General features: G+C 42.0%; 1 long non-coding RNA gene across 1 annotated transcript in view; it reads right to left on the minus strand.

Moving 5' to 3' along the window:
• The window catches only part of LOC143023079 (uncharacterized), a 20,354-nt gene extending 19,886 nt beyond the window's left edge, over positions 1-468 (minus strand). The window contains exon 1 of the long non-coding RNA XR_012966150.1: positions 349-468. This is a non-coding gene — a long non-coding RNA (uncharacterized LOC143023079). The remainder of the gene's footprint in view (positions 1-348) is intronic.
• Between the last annotated feature and the right edge of the window lie 12,741 nt (positions 469-13,209).

Consider the following 13,209-nt stretch of genomic DNA (forward strand, 5'->3'; position numbering starts at 1 on the left):
CACACACACACACACACACACACACAATATATATATATATATATATATATGTGTGTGTGTGTGTGTGTGTGTGTATAATATATATATACACACACACACACACACACACACACACACATATATATATATTTATATATATATATATATATATATATATATATACATATATACGTGACATGGAAGCTGAAGACTAAAAACTTCCTTTGTTATTTATGACGAGCGCATTTTATGCACAGCCAAGAATTTTATTTCTTCTTTCATCCAACGGGAACCCCTTTGAACGGTCAAAAGATTAACAAGTCCACGCCCTACTTATAACACAAGAAAATATTCCATCGATCGACTCACCTGCTGAATGCTAACCTGCTATCACCGCTGACTGCTGACTACATAACAGCGCACTGCTTCTCCTGCTGCTTGAGGGTGACTTTCGACAGCTCGTGCTCGATCTGTTCGTCTTCGTCAATCCTGCGGGAGACAGGACAAATATCAACACTGAGAAAATACTAACATCAGGTAATATTAACAATGCAAAATAAGGACATGATGAGAAAATATAGGAACAAAGTATTGAAGCTGACAAAAATACGGACTCATTGAGATAAAATTGACATAATATTTTATTAATATGTATATATATATATACAGGGTGGTGCAAAAGTCTGGACCCATAGCCATTTCTGACATAATTTTGATCATTTAAGTATCATATCTAATTTCATTTATTATCTTTCAGATTGTACCCATGGCAGGAAAGAACTTGTGCTTCTGTATGCGAAGGACGGCGCCAGCTCGCGTTCAGTCGCAGATGTTTTTAATGCTAAGTACCCGAATAGGCAACCAGTTACACAAAGAACTGTCAGCATATACTTCGTATACAGAAGCACAAGTTCTACTCTTTCTGGAATTGTTAGCTTTCCTGACAAGGGTACAATCTGAAAGATAATAAATAAAATTAGATATGATACTTAAACGATCAAAATTATGTCAAAAATGGCTATGGGTCCAGACTTTTGCACCACCCTGTATATATATATATATATATATATATATATAATATATATATATATATATATATATACTGTAACATTAGAAATAAAATATACCGATAAAGAATTATATGTCGGAAAATATCTACACGTAAATATTGACACGTATGTAAAATGTCAATAAACTAAGGGAATATTTACATTCAGATGATAGTACCATGCTGAGAATAAATTAACACAATGTCCAGTATTTCATCTACTTCCTCTATTTTTTTTTTTTTTTTTCTTCTAAGCGATTTTATTTGGACGAGGGAAGACCTTCCACTATGAACGTCTTCAACCTAATGCGATAAATATGTTCCCCGAAACATACGATAATTTTACACACACACACACACACACACACACACACACACACACACACACACACACACACACACACACACACAGCAAGGCCGCTTCATTAAATCGGCGACCCCCCCTCTCCGTCCCCCCATATAAAGGAGAGAACGAGGAGAAATCCCTTCGGGCTGCGTCAACAATTTTTGCTCACACACACTACCTCACCCTCATTCCCCCGTCCAATCCACCTCATGCATCACAACATTTTCCATATACAACCATTCTCCATTCACCCCTGTCTTCTGTCCTCTCCCGTCCTTCCTCAACCGACATTCCCCTCTTCCTCAAAGCCCCCTTCACCCCATCCATCCACCTCATCCTAGGACGTCCCATCATGTTCACTCCCTCCACATCTGCCTTCCATACCTCCTTTACTAGTCTTTCTTCACTCATTCTTTCCATGTGTCCAAACCATCCTAATATTCTTTCATCAACCCTATCTCCCAGCTCCCTTTCCACCCCTGTTCTCCTCACTTCCTCATTTCTCACTCTATCTAGCCTAGTAACCCCCATCATACTTCTCAGACACTTCATCTCAAACACATTCAAGTTCCTTCTCTCTTCCTCTCTCATGTTCCATGTTTCTGCTCCATACAGTGCTGTTGGCACAATCACTCCTTCATACAGTCTCCTCTTAGCATCCATTCCCAGATTCCTATTCCTCATTACACTTTTTAAACCACCAAGGCATTTACTCGCTTCTCTCAATCTACATTCTACCTCCACCTTCACTCCACCCTTTCCTGCCACATTTGCACCCAAATATCTAAAACTATCCACTTCCTCCAGTTGCTCTCCCTTAATGCTCACTTCCAGATTACTGCCACTTTCACCCCTTGTACATTTCATCACCATACTTTTACCCACATTTATCTTTAGCTTTCTTCTATCACACACTCTCCCAAACTCTGTCACCAGCTTCCTCAATCCCTCCTCCGATCCTGCCACAAGCGCAGTGTCGTCCGCAAACAACAGCTGGCTCACCTCCCACTTTTCTCCATTTTCCTTAACCATCTCCAATCCCTGACCCACTACCCTTGCATTCACCTCTCGCACCACCCCATCCATGTATAAGTTGAACAGCCAGGGTGACATAACGCATCCCTGACGAAGTCCCACCTTTACCTCAAACCACTCACTCTCTCCATTTCTAATCCTGACACAAGCTCTACTACTCTCATAAAAACTCTTGACAGCTCCCAGAAGCTTTCCTCCTATCCCGTATATCCGCATAACCTCCCACACAGTGCCTTTCTGTCTTCCCTGTCGTAAGCCTTTTCCAGATCCATAAAGGCCCAGAAAACATCCTTCCCCTTACCTATAGCTTTCTCACATATCTGTCTTACCACAAAAATCTGATCTACACAACCTCTACCTGTCCTAAACCCACACTGTTCCTCACCAATTACTCCCTCTGTTCCTCTCCTAATCCTCTCAATCAAGATCCTCCCATAAGCCTTCACAACTACACTTAACAAGCTAATCCCTCTGAAACTACTACATTCACACTTGTCCCCCTTTCCCTTGTAAAGTGGAACTATACACGCACTCCTCCAGTCCTCTGGCACTCTACCTTCTCTCCAGCAAACATTAAATAACCTCACCAACCAGTCCACCATCACTATACCTCCTTTTTTAAGACATTCTGCATGGCATCCATCCAGACCAGGTGCCTTACCTGCTTTCATCATCTTAACTGCTGCCTTCACTTCATCCTTCCTTATTTCTACTCCATTTTCCTCACTCATCACTCTCATTTTCTTAGCATTTCCCACTGCAGCTATCTTTCCCTCCCTATCCTCCTTCACATTAAGCAACTCCCTAAAATATTCTGCCCATCTTCCCCTTACTGCCTTCTCCTCCATTATCATCTCTCCATCTGCACCTTTTACCTTTTCTTCTCTACTTGATTCGCCTCCTCTTCCTCTCTTAATTTCTTTCCAAAACATCTTTTTATTACTTTCAAAATTTTCTGTCATACTCTTACCCCATTTTACATCTGCTCTCCTCTTTGCCTCCTTTACCTTTTTCTTTACTTCTCTTTATATATATATATATATATATATATATATATATATATATATATATACACACACACACACACACATATATATATATATATATATATATATATATATGTTTCGGATGATCGAGAACATAAACACATGGGAAGGCAAGGAACCCTAAACACTCTTACGTTTCGTTCGCGTAGAACTTATATATATATATTTATATATATATATATATATATATATATATATATATATATATATATATATGTATACACTATATAAATATGAAATATTTGGTTGTACGATTGGTTAGCTCAAGGCAATGACGCTATCACTGTTCTATGCAGGACGTACAAAAGAAACTAGTCTTAACCATTCTCCGACGTCAACTCGTACGGAACTGTATGTTTATCTTAACATTATCGAGTCTTTTATTCAGATGAACCATCGCACAAGTGTGTGAAGCTCCTAGAAATGGAACTATATATACATACATACATACATACATATATATATATATATATATATATATATATATATATATTATAACTATATATATATATATTATAACTATATATATTATAACTATATATATATATGCATATATATGGTAAACAAAGTCTTTCCCTTAGTTATAAAAAATTATTAAGCCAAACCTGAACAAGACAGAAAAATAGTTTTTGACATACTTACACTATATGTATTGATTTTTCATTTACACACATAAAATTCAGTAAACCTCGAAATAGGGTCTTTATTTCACTCGGCGAGCATCTAAACATTATTCAATTTCACACTATGCGTTTTGAAGCATTTCCACCGTTACAGATGCGATTGCCGCAGCGTATTACCCTTTTGACTTTTTTCTCTGACTTTTTTACCTCGGAGCTGCCTAGTGTAGGCCCTTATTCTTATGTTCTCATGGTATGTAAAAGGACAAAGTTCGCCGTATACCTGTTCGCGATCTTCAAACACTAAAGGCAAGGATTATCGAAGCAATCACATCTGTAATACTGGAGATCTTCAAAACAGATGGCGTGAAATTGTATATATCGTTTACATGTTCTAAGAGCGACAAAAGGAGTCCATGTCGAAGTTTACTAAATGGTATGTGTATGTGAATGAAAACTTTCAGGCATATGCTATAACTATGCCAAAAACTATCGTACAGTCTTGTTCAGGTTTCGCATAATGTTTTTTTCAGGGAACATTTTACGTTCACCATACATACATACATATATATATATACATTATATATATATATATATATATATATATATATATATATATATATATATATATATTGCGTGAGACTTGTCCTCAACTTTTCACGACCACTCGACCTGCACGATGTCCCAGGAGACTCACTTGCCCACCCGGCTGCGTCGGGACGGGCAGTGATTCTTTGAGGAACGTACGTGCAGTTCCTAGCTCCATACATTCCATCCTGGCTAGATCAGCGTCCTGGGAACGTATAGCGTCTGGCTTCCCATGTATCGACACTTTTCCCTAGTGTCCCATTCAGAGCGCAGGTCGTGACCTGACCCGGTATATAAGCTGGAAGGACTCTCCGAAGCTGCAGATCGCCTCGGAGAATCACGCTGCGAGCCTAGCTCACTGCTTACGTCGCCATCAATTTCGAAATGTCTTCCATAACTGTAAATCAACACATCTAAAAAGGGCAATCTTTTGTTTTGTTTTACTGCATACATACATATACAGATATGGAAGATATTTCAAATTTTATGATTTTAGGAAACCAACCAATATCTTGTTATATATTCACTTTTATTCTTATTACCATAAAAAATCTACGTTGTCAGTTTCTTCATCTATGTTTTTAAGAACTTTTAGAGTTTGATAAGGCACAAAACAAAACAAGGAAATAATTTTATGACATTTCTCATAGAAAACAATTTAGCAACAAGAACCTTTTAGGTATTCCATTCCAGGTTGTATTTAAAAATAATTATGTTAAAAGCCTGTTAATTAAAATTTATCCCAGTAAAAGGGAAGGCTGTGTATATAGTATTCCAGGTATGGACTGTGATTCTAAGTACATAGGTAAAACAGGTAAAGATTTGAACAAGAACATGAGAATTTGTCAGCATAAGTACATTAGAACGGAGCAAATGTCAAGTGGGATATTAGTTCACAAAAAGGCTTTGAGCATAGAATTGACTGGAAAAACTAAAAAAAATAAAATAAATAAATAAAAAAGTCTTGTGTGATAACCTTATAGAAACAAAATTTAATCACGTTGTATTAAAAGTAATTTTGAAAATAATATGAACATGAGATTAGGTTTACATAAACTAGACAATTTCATTATTAGCCTCTTCAATAGTCAAATTTTCGCACGCAGCATAGGATGCCATATGTATGATGCATCACACTACTCGCGTTATAGAATATAAAATTATTGCTGTATTACTCATTCTCTTTTAATCTAAGTAATAATAAACACAGAATGGGGCACTCATTTACAACTACAAAATAAATATAATCAAGACGCCGAGGTCGGCATCTTCGTATACCAACTCTCGACTCATGACGTAGATGTCATCGCATCGAAGAGGTTAAAAAAGTTATTGATAAATTTTTAACTTGAGATTCTGCGCAGAGCGGTTTCCCCAGAGACCTCTCCGGATTTGCCTTTTTTTCATTGTATACTATGTCACATTTTGTATGAGTTCTTTGTACTCTTATAGATGTCTTGATAGACGAAAACGCTCAGTCGTCTTTTTTTCATTCTAGTGGTTTCGGTATATATATATACACACACACACACACACACATATATATATATATATATATGAGGCCAAGACGCTAGCAACCATGCTACATGGTGATGGTTCAAAAGGACTGTACAAGTCCCCGACCACGCTTCACGTAACATTGGAAGATCTAGTCTCAATTTCATCTAATCCCGTATTAGGCGAGCCCTCCGACAAGTTGTGTATGTTTAAGACAGATTGAACATTTTTTTGGAAGCTCCGCCATGGGATACGAACCCTGACCCGTGCGTCGATAATCACGAGGCCAAGACGCTAGCAACCATGCTACATGGTGATGGTTCAAAAGGACTGTACAAGTCCCCGACCACGCTTCACGTAACATTGGAAGATCTAGTCTCAATTTCATCTAATCCCGTATTAGGCGAGCCCTCCGACAAGTTGTGTATGTTTATATATATATATATATATATATATATATATATATATATATATATATATATATATATTGTTCCGGCTAAGGATCGATGATTTCAGTGAAGCAAGAGGAGAGATGTGGACTCTGGGAGGAATCAGGGTCTCCGTTCTTGGAGACCATCTTCCACGCGGAACCCACCCGCTTCTGCAGTTGAGTAAAATCACGACTGATGGATGTTTGGATACGATGACGATGTACGTAAAATGTGGTAAACACTAAACAAAGACTTCTTTCTCCCTATTACAGCCGTGGCAAGGCTCACAGGCCAGCTGGGAAGGTGGAAAGGAGGGATGGGGCTAAAGAGAAAGTTGGTATGGGGAAGGGGGGAAGGGGGGAAGGGGGAAGAACGGAGGAGGAAGAGGGAGGGGTAGAGGGATGATGGAAGGATGGAAGTATGGACAGAAAAGGAGAAAAGGAGGGTTGGAAGAAAAATGGGAAGGAGGAAAGGAGGAAATGAGGAAAAGAAGGAATCCTAATTGGAGAATAAGAGGGAAGGAGGAAAGGCGAAAAAGCATGGAGAAAAACAGTAAAGAGAGAAAATAGAAAGGAGAGAGAGAGAGAGAGAGAGAGAGAGAGAGAGAGAGAGAGAGGGGGGGGGAGATAGAGAGAGACAAAGAGAATGAGAGAGAGAGCGAGGGAGAGAGACAGAGAAAAGAGAGAAAAGAGAAAGATGAGAGGAGAGAGATAAAGAGATAGAGCGTGAGAGAGATAGAGAGAGAGAGAAGAGTTAGAGAGACAGAGAGAGAAGAGAGACAGACACACACACACACACACACACACAGAGAGAGAGATATGAATAATTTCTAACACCACACTGATAATGCCAGAACCGTAGGTAGACAATCGTAAATCCGCAGGGTTTTTTTCCTGTGCAACCAACTTTGCGGCAAACTGCGACTCGGCCTTGCGCGTGTAGCGGCTCCTTTCCTACACCGCAGCTGGAAAAAACAGCATCTCGCCCTTCCTAACGCTTCCCTGGAAAACAGTTCAGCTTTTCCTTCAAATACCCTATTGTCCTGGCGGTACGTTGTACAAACGAATGTATGAATAGATAAATGAATAAATATACAAATGAATAAACAAATAAACTAACTTATAAACAAATTAACCATTAATGTATGAATGACTGGATAAATAAATGTATTAATCAATAAATAAATCAAATAAAGTTAACTGGCACCTGGTTCATCTGTCCAAGCACAGACCTATGTGACTGCTTCGATGGTTGTTATTTTCCCTCTGACGTGGTTTAAAATTCAGTGTTTCTAGCAAGTGTGTTACTGAGTGGACGCCGCGAGATGGTAAGCGTGGAAGAGGGAGACCAGACAGATGGAGAGACGAGATTGAAAAGTTTGCAGGAGAGACGTGGCAGAGGATGGCGCGGTCGTGTGAATCTTGGAATGCTATGAAGGAGGCCTTTGTTCAGCAGTGGACTCAGGATGGCTGATTTGATTGACTGTTGTCGCGGAAAAAAGGGATTCCGCAGTTGAAGACCACAACGAGGCACCCCGCCCAGAAGAAGGCCACTTGTCCCGTATATTCCAGCCGCCGATAGGCTTTCTTACTTATATTTACTTAAATTCGCGACATCCCCTCCGTAACGGAAGGGTTAAAGTCATCTCGGTTGGTTAGCAAAGTAACTATAGATTACTTTTCTACGTTATAGAAAAGTTTAATCAGTACTAACGCACCTTTCGAACGAATTGATACAATATCATCAATACAGCGCTCTAAACGAACAACAACTTGGATGCAGGAAGAGGAGAAAGAGAGAAATACATATGCATGTATATATGCATATATACGTAACCCAAATAGGATAACATTCATTGTCTACATTCCTTGATCACAATGGTAAATACAGCCTGGCACACAGCGAGAGAAAAGAGAGTATTGTGTGTGTGTGTGTGTGTGTGTGTGTGTGTGTGTGTGTGTGTGTTGAGTGTGTGTGTATGTGTGTGTGTGTGTGTGTGTGTGTGTGTGTGTGTGTGTGTGTGTGTGTGTGTGTGTGTGTGTGTGCGTGTGTGTGCGTGTGTACGCGCGTGTGAGTGTGTGTGTGTGTGTGCACGTGTGTGAGTGTGTGTGTGTGTGTGTGTGTGTGTGTGTGTGTGTGTGAGTGAGTGTGTGTGTGTGCGTGTGTGTGCGTGTGTACGTGCGTGTGAGTGTGTGTGTGTGTGTGTGCACGTGTGTGAGTGTGTGTGTGTGTGTGTGTGTGTGTGTGTGTGTGTGTGTGTGTGTGTGTGTGTGTGTGTGTGTGCGTGTGTCTGTGTGTGCGCGTGTTCAATAGAATACGCTCATAAAAACACATGCGTCCAAGAGTATTCCCTTGACTTCGCAATGTGTCGTGTGTGCGTGGCTATGTGTGCCCGTGCGCGTGTGTTAATACAAACCACATGTTTAAACAGAGGAGTCCCGAGCATTAGGTACGTAATCTCTTGATGGAAGTGGCGGTTGGGCACAGGATTCGCCTTTCTCCCTTTCTCCCTCCTCCTCCTCCTCCTCTTCCTCCTCCTCCTTTCCTTCCTCTCCTCCGTTTCACCTCTCCCATCGGACCTATTCGTCCTCTTCCATATACATGTACTACTATTTCTCTAATTCTCTCTCTCTGTGGAAAAAATAGAATACACACACACACGTGTATATATAAATTTATATATATATATATATATATATATATACATATATATATATATATATGTGTGTGTGTGTGTGTGTGTGTGTGTGTGTGTGTGTGTGTGTATGTGTGCACATACACAGAGAAGGAGGCCAAAAGATGGAGTTGAAAACAGGGTGTTCATATAATGAACACGGAAAAAGGAATGAAATAAGGTAGAATAGACGTAGGAGGAGGAGGAAGAGGAAGAGGAGGAGGAGGAGGAAGAGGAGGAGGAGGAGGAGGAGGAGGGCGAGGAAGAAGTGAAGGGAAGAAGAAGAAAAGGAATGAAGCAGGAAGAAATGAAAAAAGAGAAAATGAGAATGTGGACGATGTTCGCGGAAGGGAAAGAAATATAACAGCGATAAAGAGTATGGAAAAGAGACAAAAAAAAAAAAGAGTATGGAAAGAGAGACAAAAAATAAAAATAAGAGAAACAGGAGAGAAAGTGTAAGAAAGAGGGAAAGAATTAATGTCGGTAAAGGACAAGGACAACAATGGCGGAGGTGACGATGACGCTGGCGGGGGAGGGGGAGGGGGAAGGGGGAGGGGAGGGGAGGGGAAGGGGGAGGGGGGATAAAGAGAGGCCTGGCTTTCAATGTAACCGCAGTTTCCTCACCATTAATATTTAAGGGACGCCTTTGCCTCCTCCTCCTCTTCCACGGCTACGACCACGGCCATTACCCTCCTCTCGTCTTGCCCATACTCCTCCTCCTCCTCCTCCTCCTCCCCTCTCTCTGTCTCTCCCTGTCTTCCTTGTAACACCTTCCTCCTTAGCTCCCCACTGCCTCCTGCCTCCTCACCTCCAATTCCCTCCTCTATCTGCGCCTTCCAACTGTCTAGACTCACACATCCCGACTCCCTCTACGAAGTCTTCACTTTCCTCCTCTTCCTATGCTTACCACTGTATGCTATACTGTTCCTTCAGCAGCCTCTCCTCAAATTTCCTCCCTCGTTTCTTTCCCAAGCCCTTGTACTCACTCAATCCCATATATCCTGACTCATGAACGACTTAGCCTCATTTCTATGTATCCATTCCCTCCTACGCCTCCTCTCCTTTTCTCTCACCCTCAAAATCATCCTTTCTTCCCTCCAGCCTCCATTCTCCTCTGCACCTCCTCTCATTCCTCCTTCCCTGGACTGAATCACCCCCCTCACCCCCCAAGCTTCCGTCTCGCCTCACACGGCCCCACTTTTCCTTTCTTTTGATCCATCTCCATTTTTATTTTTAGGTTACGTTCTCCTGTTTAAGGTCTTTTCTATTCCCCCCCCCCAATTGTTGATTCCCTTTCATCCCTCCCCTCACCCCTTCTCCCTCAACACTCTAAAACCCTCCCCCCCCTCCCCCCTCACCACTTAAGCCCTGTCCTCAACTCCCCCTTCCTCCTCAAAGCTCCTCGCCCAACATCCCCTCAAATCCGAGCGACGGGGAGAAAGGAGAGCGATGATAAACACCTGTAAGGTATGTTACAACAAAGTCCATGTCTCCTTCCATTCTGATTCATCATGGACTTAAAGGTCTCTGCTGGTGTGGTTTTCCGGTGCAATCCGATGAAATTAACACAAATAACACGTACAAAAATGAGACAGCCATGGCTTAAACAAAAGCTCCTTGGCTAGCAATGTATGTATTTATATGTATGTATGAATATACATACATACATATATATATATATATATATATATATATATATATGTGTGTATGTGTGTGTGTGTGTGTGTGTGTGTGTGTGTGTGTGTGTGTGTGTGTGTAATAATAATAATAATAAAAGGTTTATTTCAATAGCAGTAATACACTGACAATAATACAATTCAAAAGATGATTAAATATATCAAAACTTAGAGTATATACACGGTACAAGTTTACATTGAGTTGATTATGTGCACAATGGATGGGATGGCACTGTTTTTGTAGTGTGTGTGTGTGTGTGTGTGTGTGTGTGTGTGTGTGTGTGTGTGTGTGTGTGTGTGTGTATCTACCCACATGTTTGTGATGATGCTACAGAGTAGAAGACGGAGGGAAAAAGAAGTATGGAAGAAGTGAGAAAAAGAGTATAAATGTGGACAAAGAAAGAAGGGAGACGGCTGGCAGGGCAGGGCGGAAAGAGGGAAAAAGGGAAAGAGGGAAAAGGGGGAAGGAAACTAAAGACGGAGAGGAAAGTGAAAGAGACAAGGAGGAGGGGGCGAATCTGAAAAGGGTGGAAAACAAAAACAAGACTGATTAAAAAAGGAAGCAGATTAATGGAAGCGAGAAACAGGATATGCAGGGGAAGAAAGGAGGGAAGGGGAGAATTGGGGATAAGAGGGGAGAGGAGGGGGAGAAGAGGGAAGAGGAAGGAGAGGAAAAGGAGTGGAAAAGGGAGAGAAGGCTGAGGAGGGAGAGAGGAGAGGAGAGATAATACTAGAGAAGAGCGACAGGGTAAGGAGAGGACAGAGAGAGAGAAATAATGAAAAAGATGGCGGTTACGTAACCAAACGATGATATTAGAAGATGGTCCTCCTTAGGAAGTTTAACGGAGACTTGGGTGGGTGATGGGGTTAACTAGGGCTAGGTTCGATCTGGCGAACTTGCCTGAAGGAGGACCCGAGACAGAAAACCCTCGTCCCCATCTTGAACTATATGGGGAGGCAAGACAGGTACTGAGGCACATTGTGTGCTGCCGGGTGTTTACGAGCAGGGAATGGCGAGAGGATGATGAGGAAGAGGAAGGGGAGGGGCAGGAAGAGGGGAATGGAAAATGAGGAGAAGGAGGAGGAGTAGGAGAAGGAGGAGGAGAAGGAGGAAGTGGAGGAAAGTAGGAGGAGGACGAAACAGAGCATAAGGAGGTGCAGACCGATAAGCATACATATACCATACATATATCAAAGGCTTTTTCCCCCTTGCACGGGGGGGTAGCCAGGCCGAGAAGCAGGAAGATATATATATATATGTATATATATATATGTATATATATATATATTTATATATATATATATGGGATGGTGGAAGGGGGAAGGGGAGAAGAGAAGGGGAAGGGAGGCGAGAATGAAAGAGAGATTAAAGGCAACGGAGAAAGAGAAGAGAAAAGGAGAAGACAACAAAGGAAAGACGAAGAATGGACGAAAGTGAATTAGAAAATAGAAAAGAAGGCAATAAGACAAATATCAATTAATGGATAACTGCGTGATACATAATTAGAAACCCACATTAAAAGACGTAAGATGGACGGACATAAATACGTAATCGGGGAGGGCACATCAATGATAAAGGACAAGATTGAAAAGAAAACACAACACAAAGCATTAGACGACGGACATGGAGCGCAAGGTGCATGGGTAGTAGACTGAGCGAGGAGGAGGAGGAGGAGGAAGGGGAGGAGGAGGAAGAGGAGGCGCCACTAAGAAGCTTTAGAGGGGAGAAAGGCAAAGGGTGGATATAGGAAAGAAGAAGAAGAGGAGGAGGCAGAGGAGGAGGCGGAGGAGGAGGAGGAGGAGCGGAAGGGGGACGTGGAGAAAGGGAGTGGGTGAGGAAGTAATGAGGAAGAGGAGGACGAGGACAAGGAAGAGGAAGAAGAGGAGGAGGAAGAGGAGGAGGAGGAAGGAGGAGGAAGGGGAGGAAGGGAAAGGGGGAGGGGAGGAGAGGAGGAGGAGGAGGGAGGAGGAGGAAAGGAAGGGGAGGGGAGAGGAGGAGGAGGGAGGAGAAGAGGAGAGGAGGAGGAGGAGGAAGGAGAGGAGAAGGAGGAGAGAGAGGAGAAGGAGGAGGAAGAGGAGAGGAGAGAGAGGAAGAGGAGGAGAGGCAGGAGGAGGGAAGGAGGAGAGGCAGGAGGAGGAAAGGAGGAGAGGAGGAGGAGGGGAGGGAGGAGGAGGAGAGGAAGAGGTGGAGGAAGGAGGAGGAGGAGGAGGAGAGGAGGAGGAGGAGGGAGAGGAGGAGGAAAGGAAGAGGAAGGAGAAGGAAGAGGAG

Source organism: Oratosquilla oratoria, unplaced genomic scaffold (genome assembly GCF_046742065.1).
Source record: "Oratosquilla oratoria isolate Oo_2021 unplaced genomic scaffold, ASM4674206v1 SCAFFOLD314, whole genome shotgun sequence".
In the NCBI taxonomy this organism is placed as follows: domain Eukaryota; kingdom Metazoa; phylum Arthropoda; class Malacostraca; order Stomatopoda; family Squillidae; genus Oratosquilla; species Oratosquilla oratoria.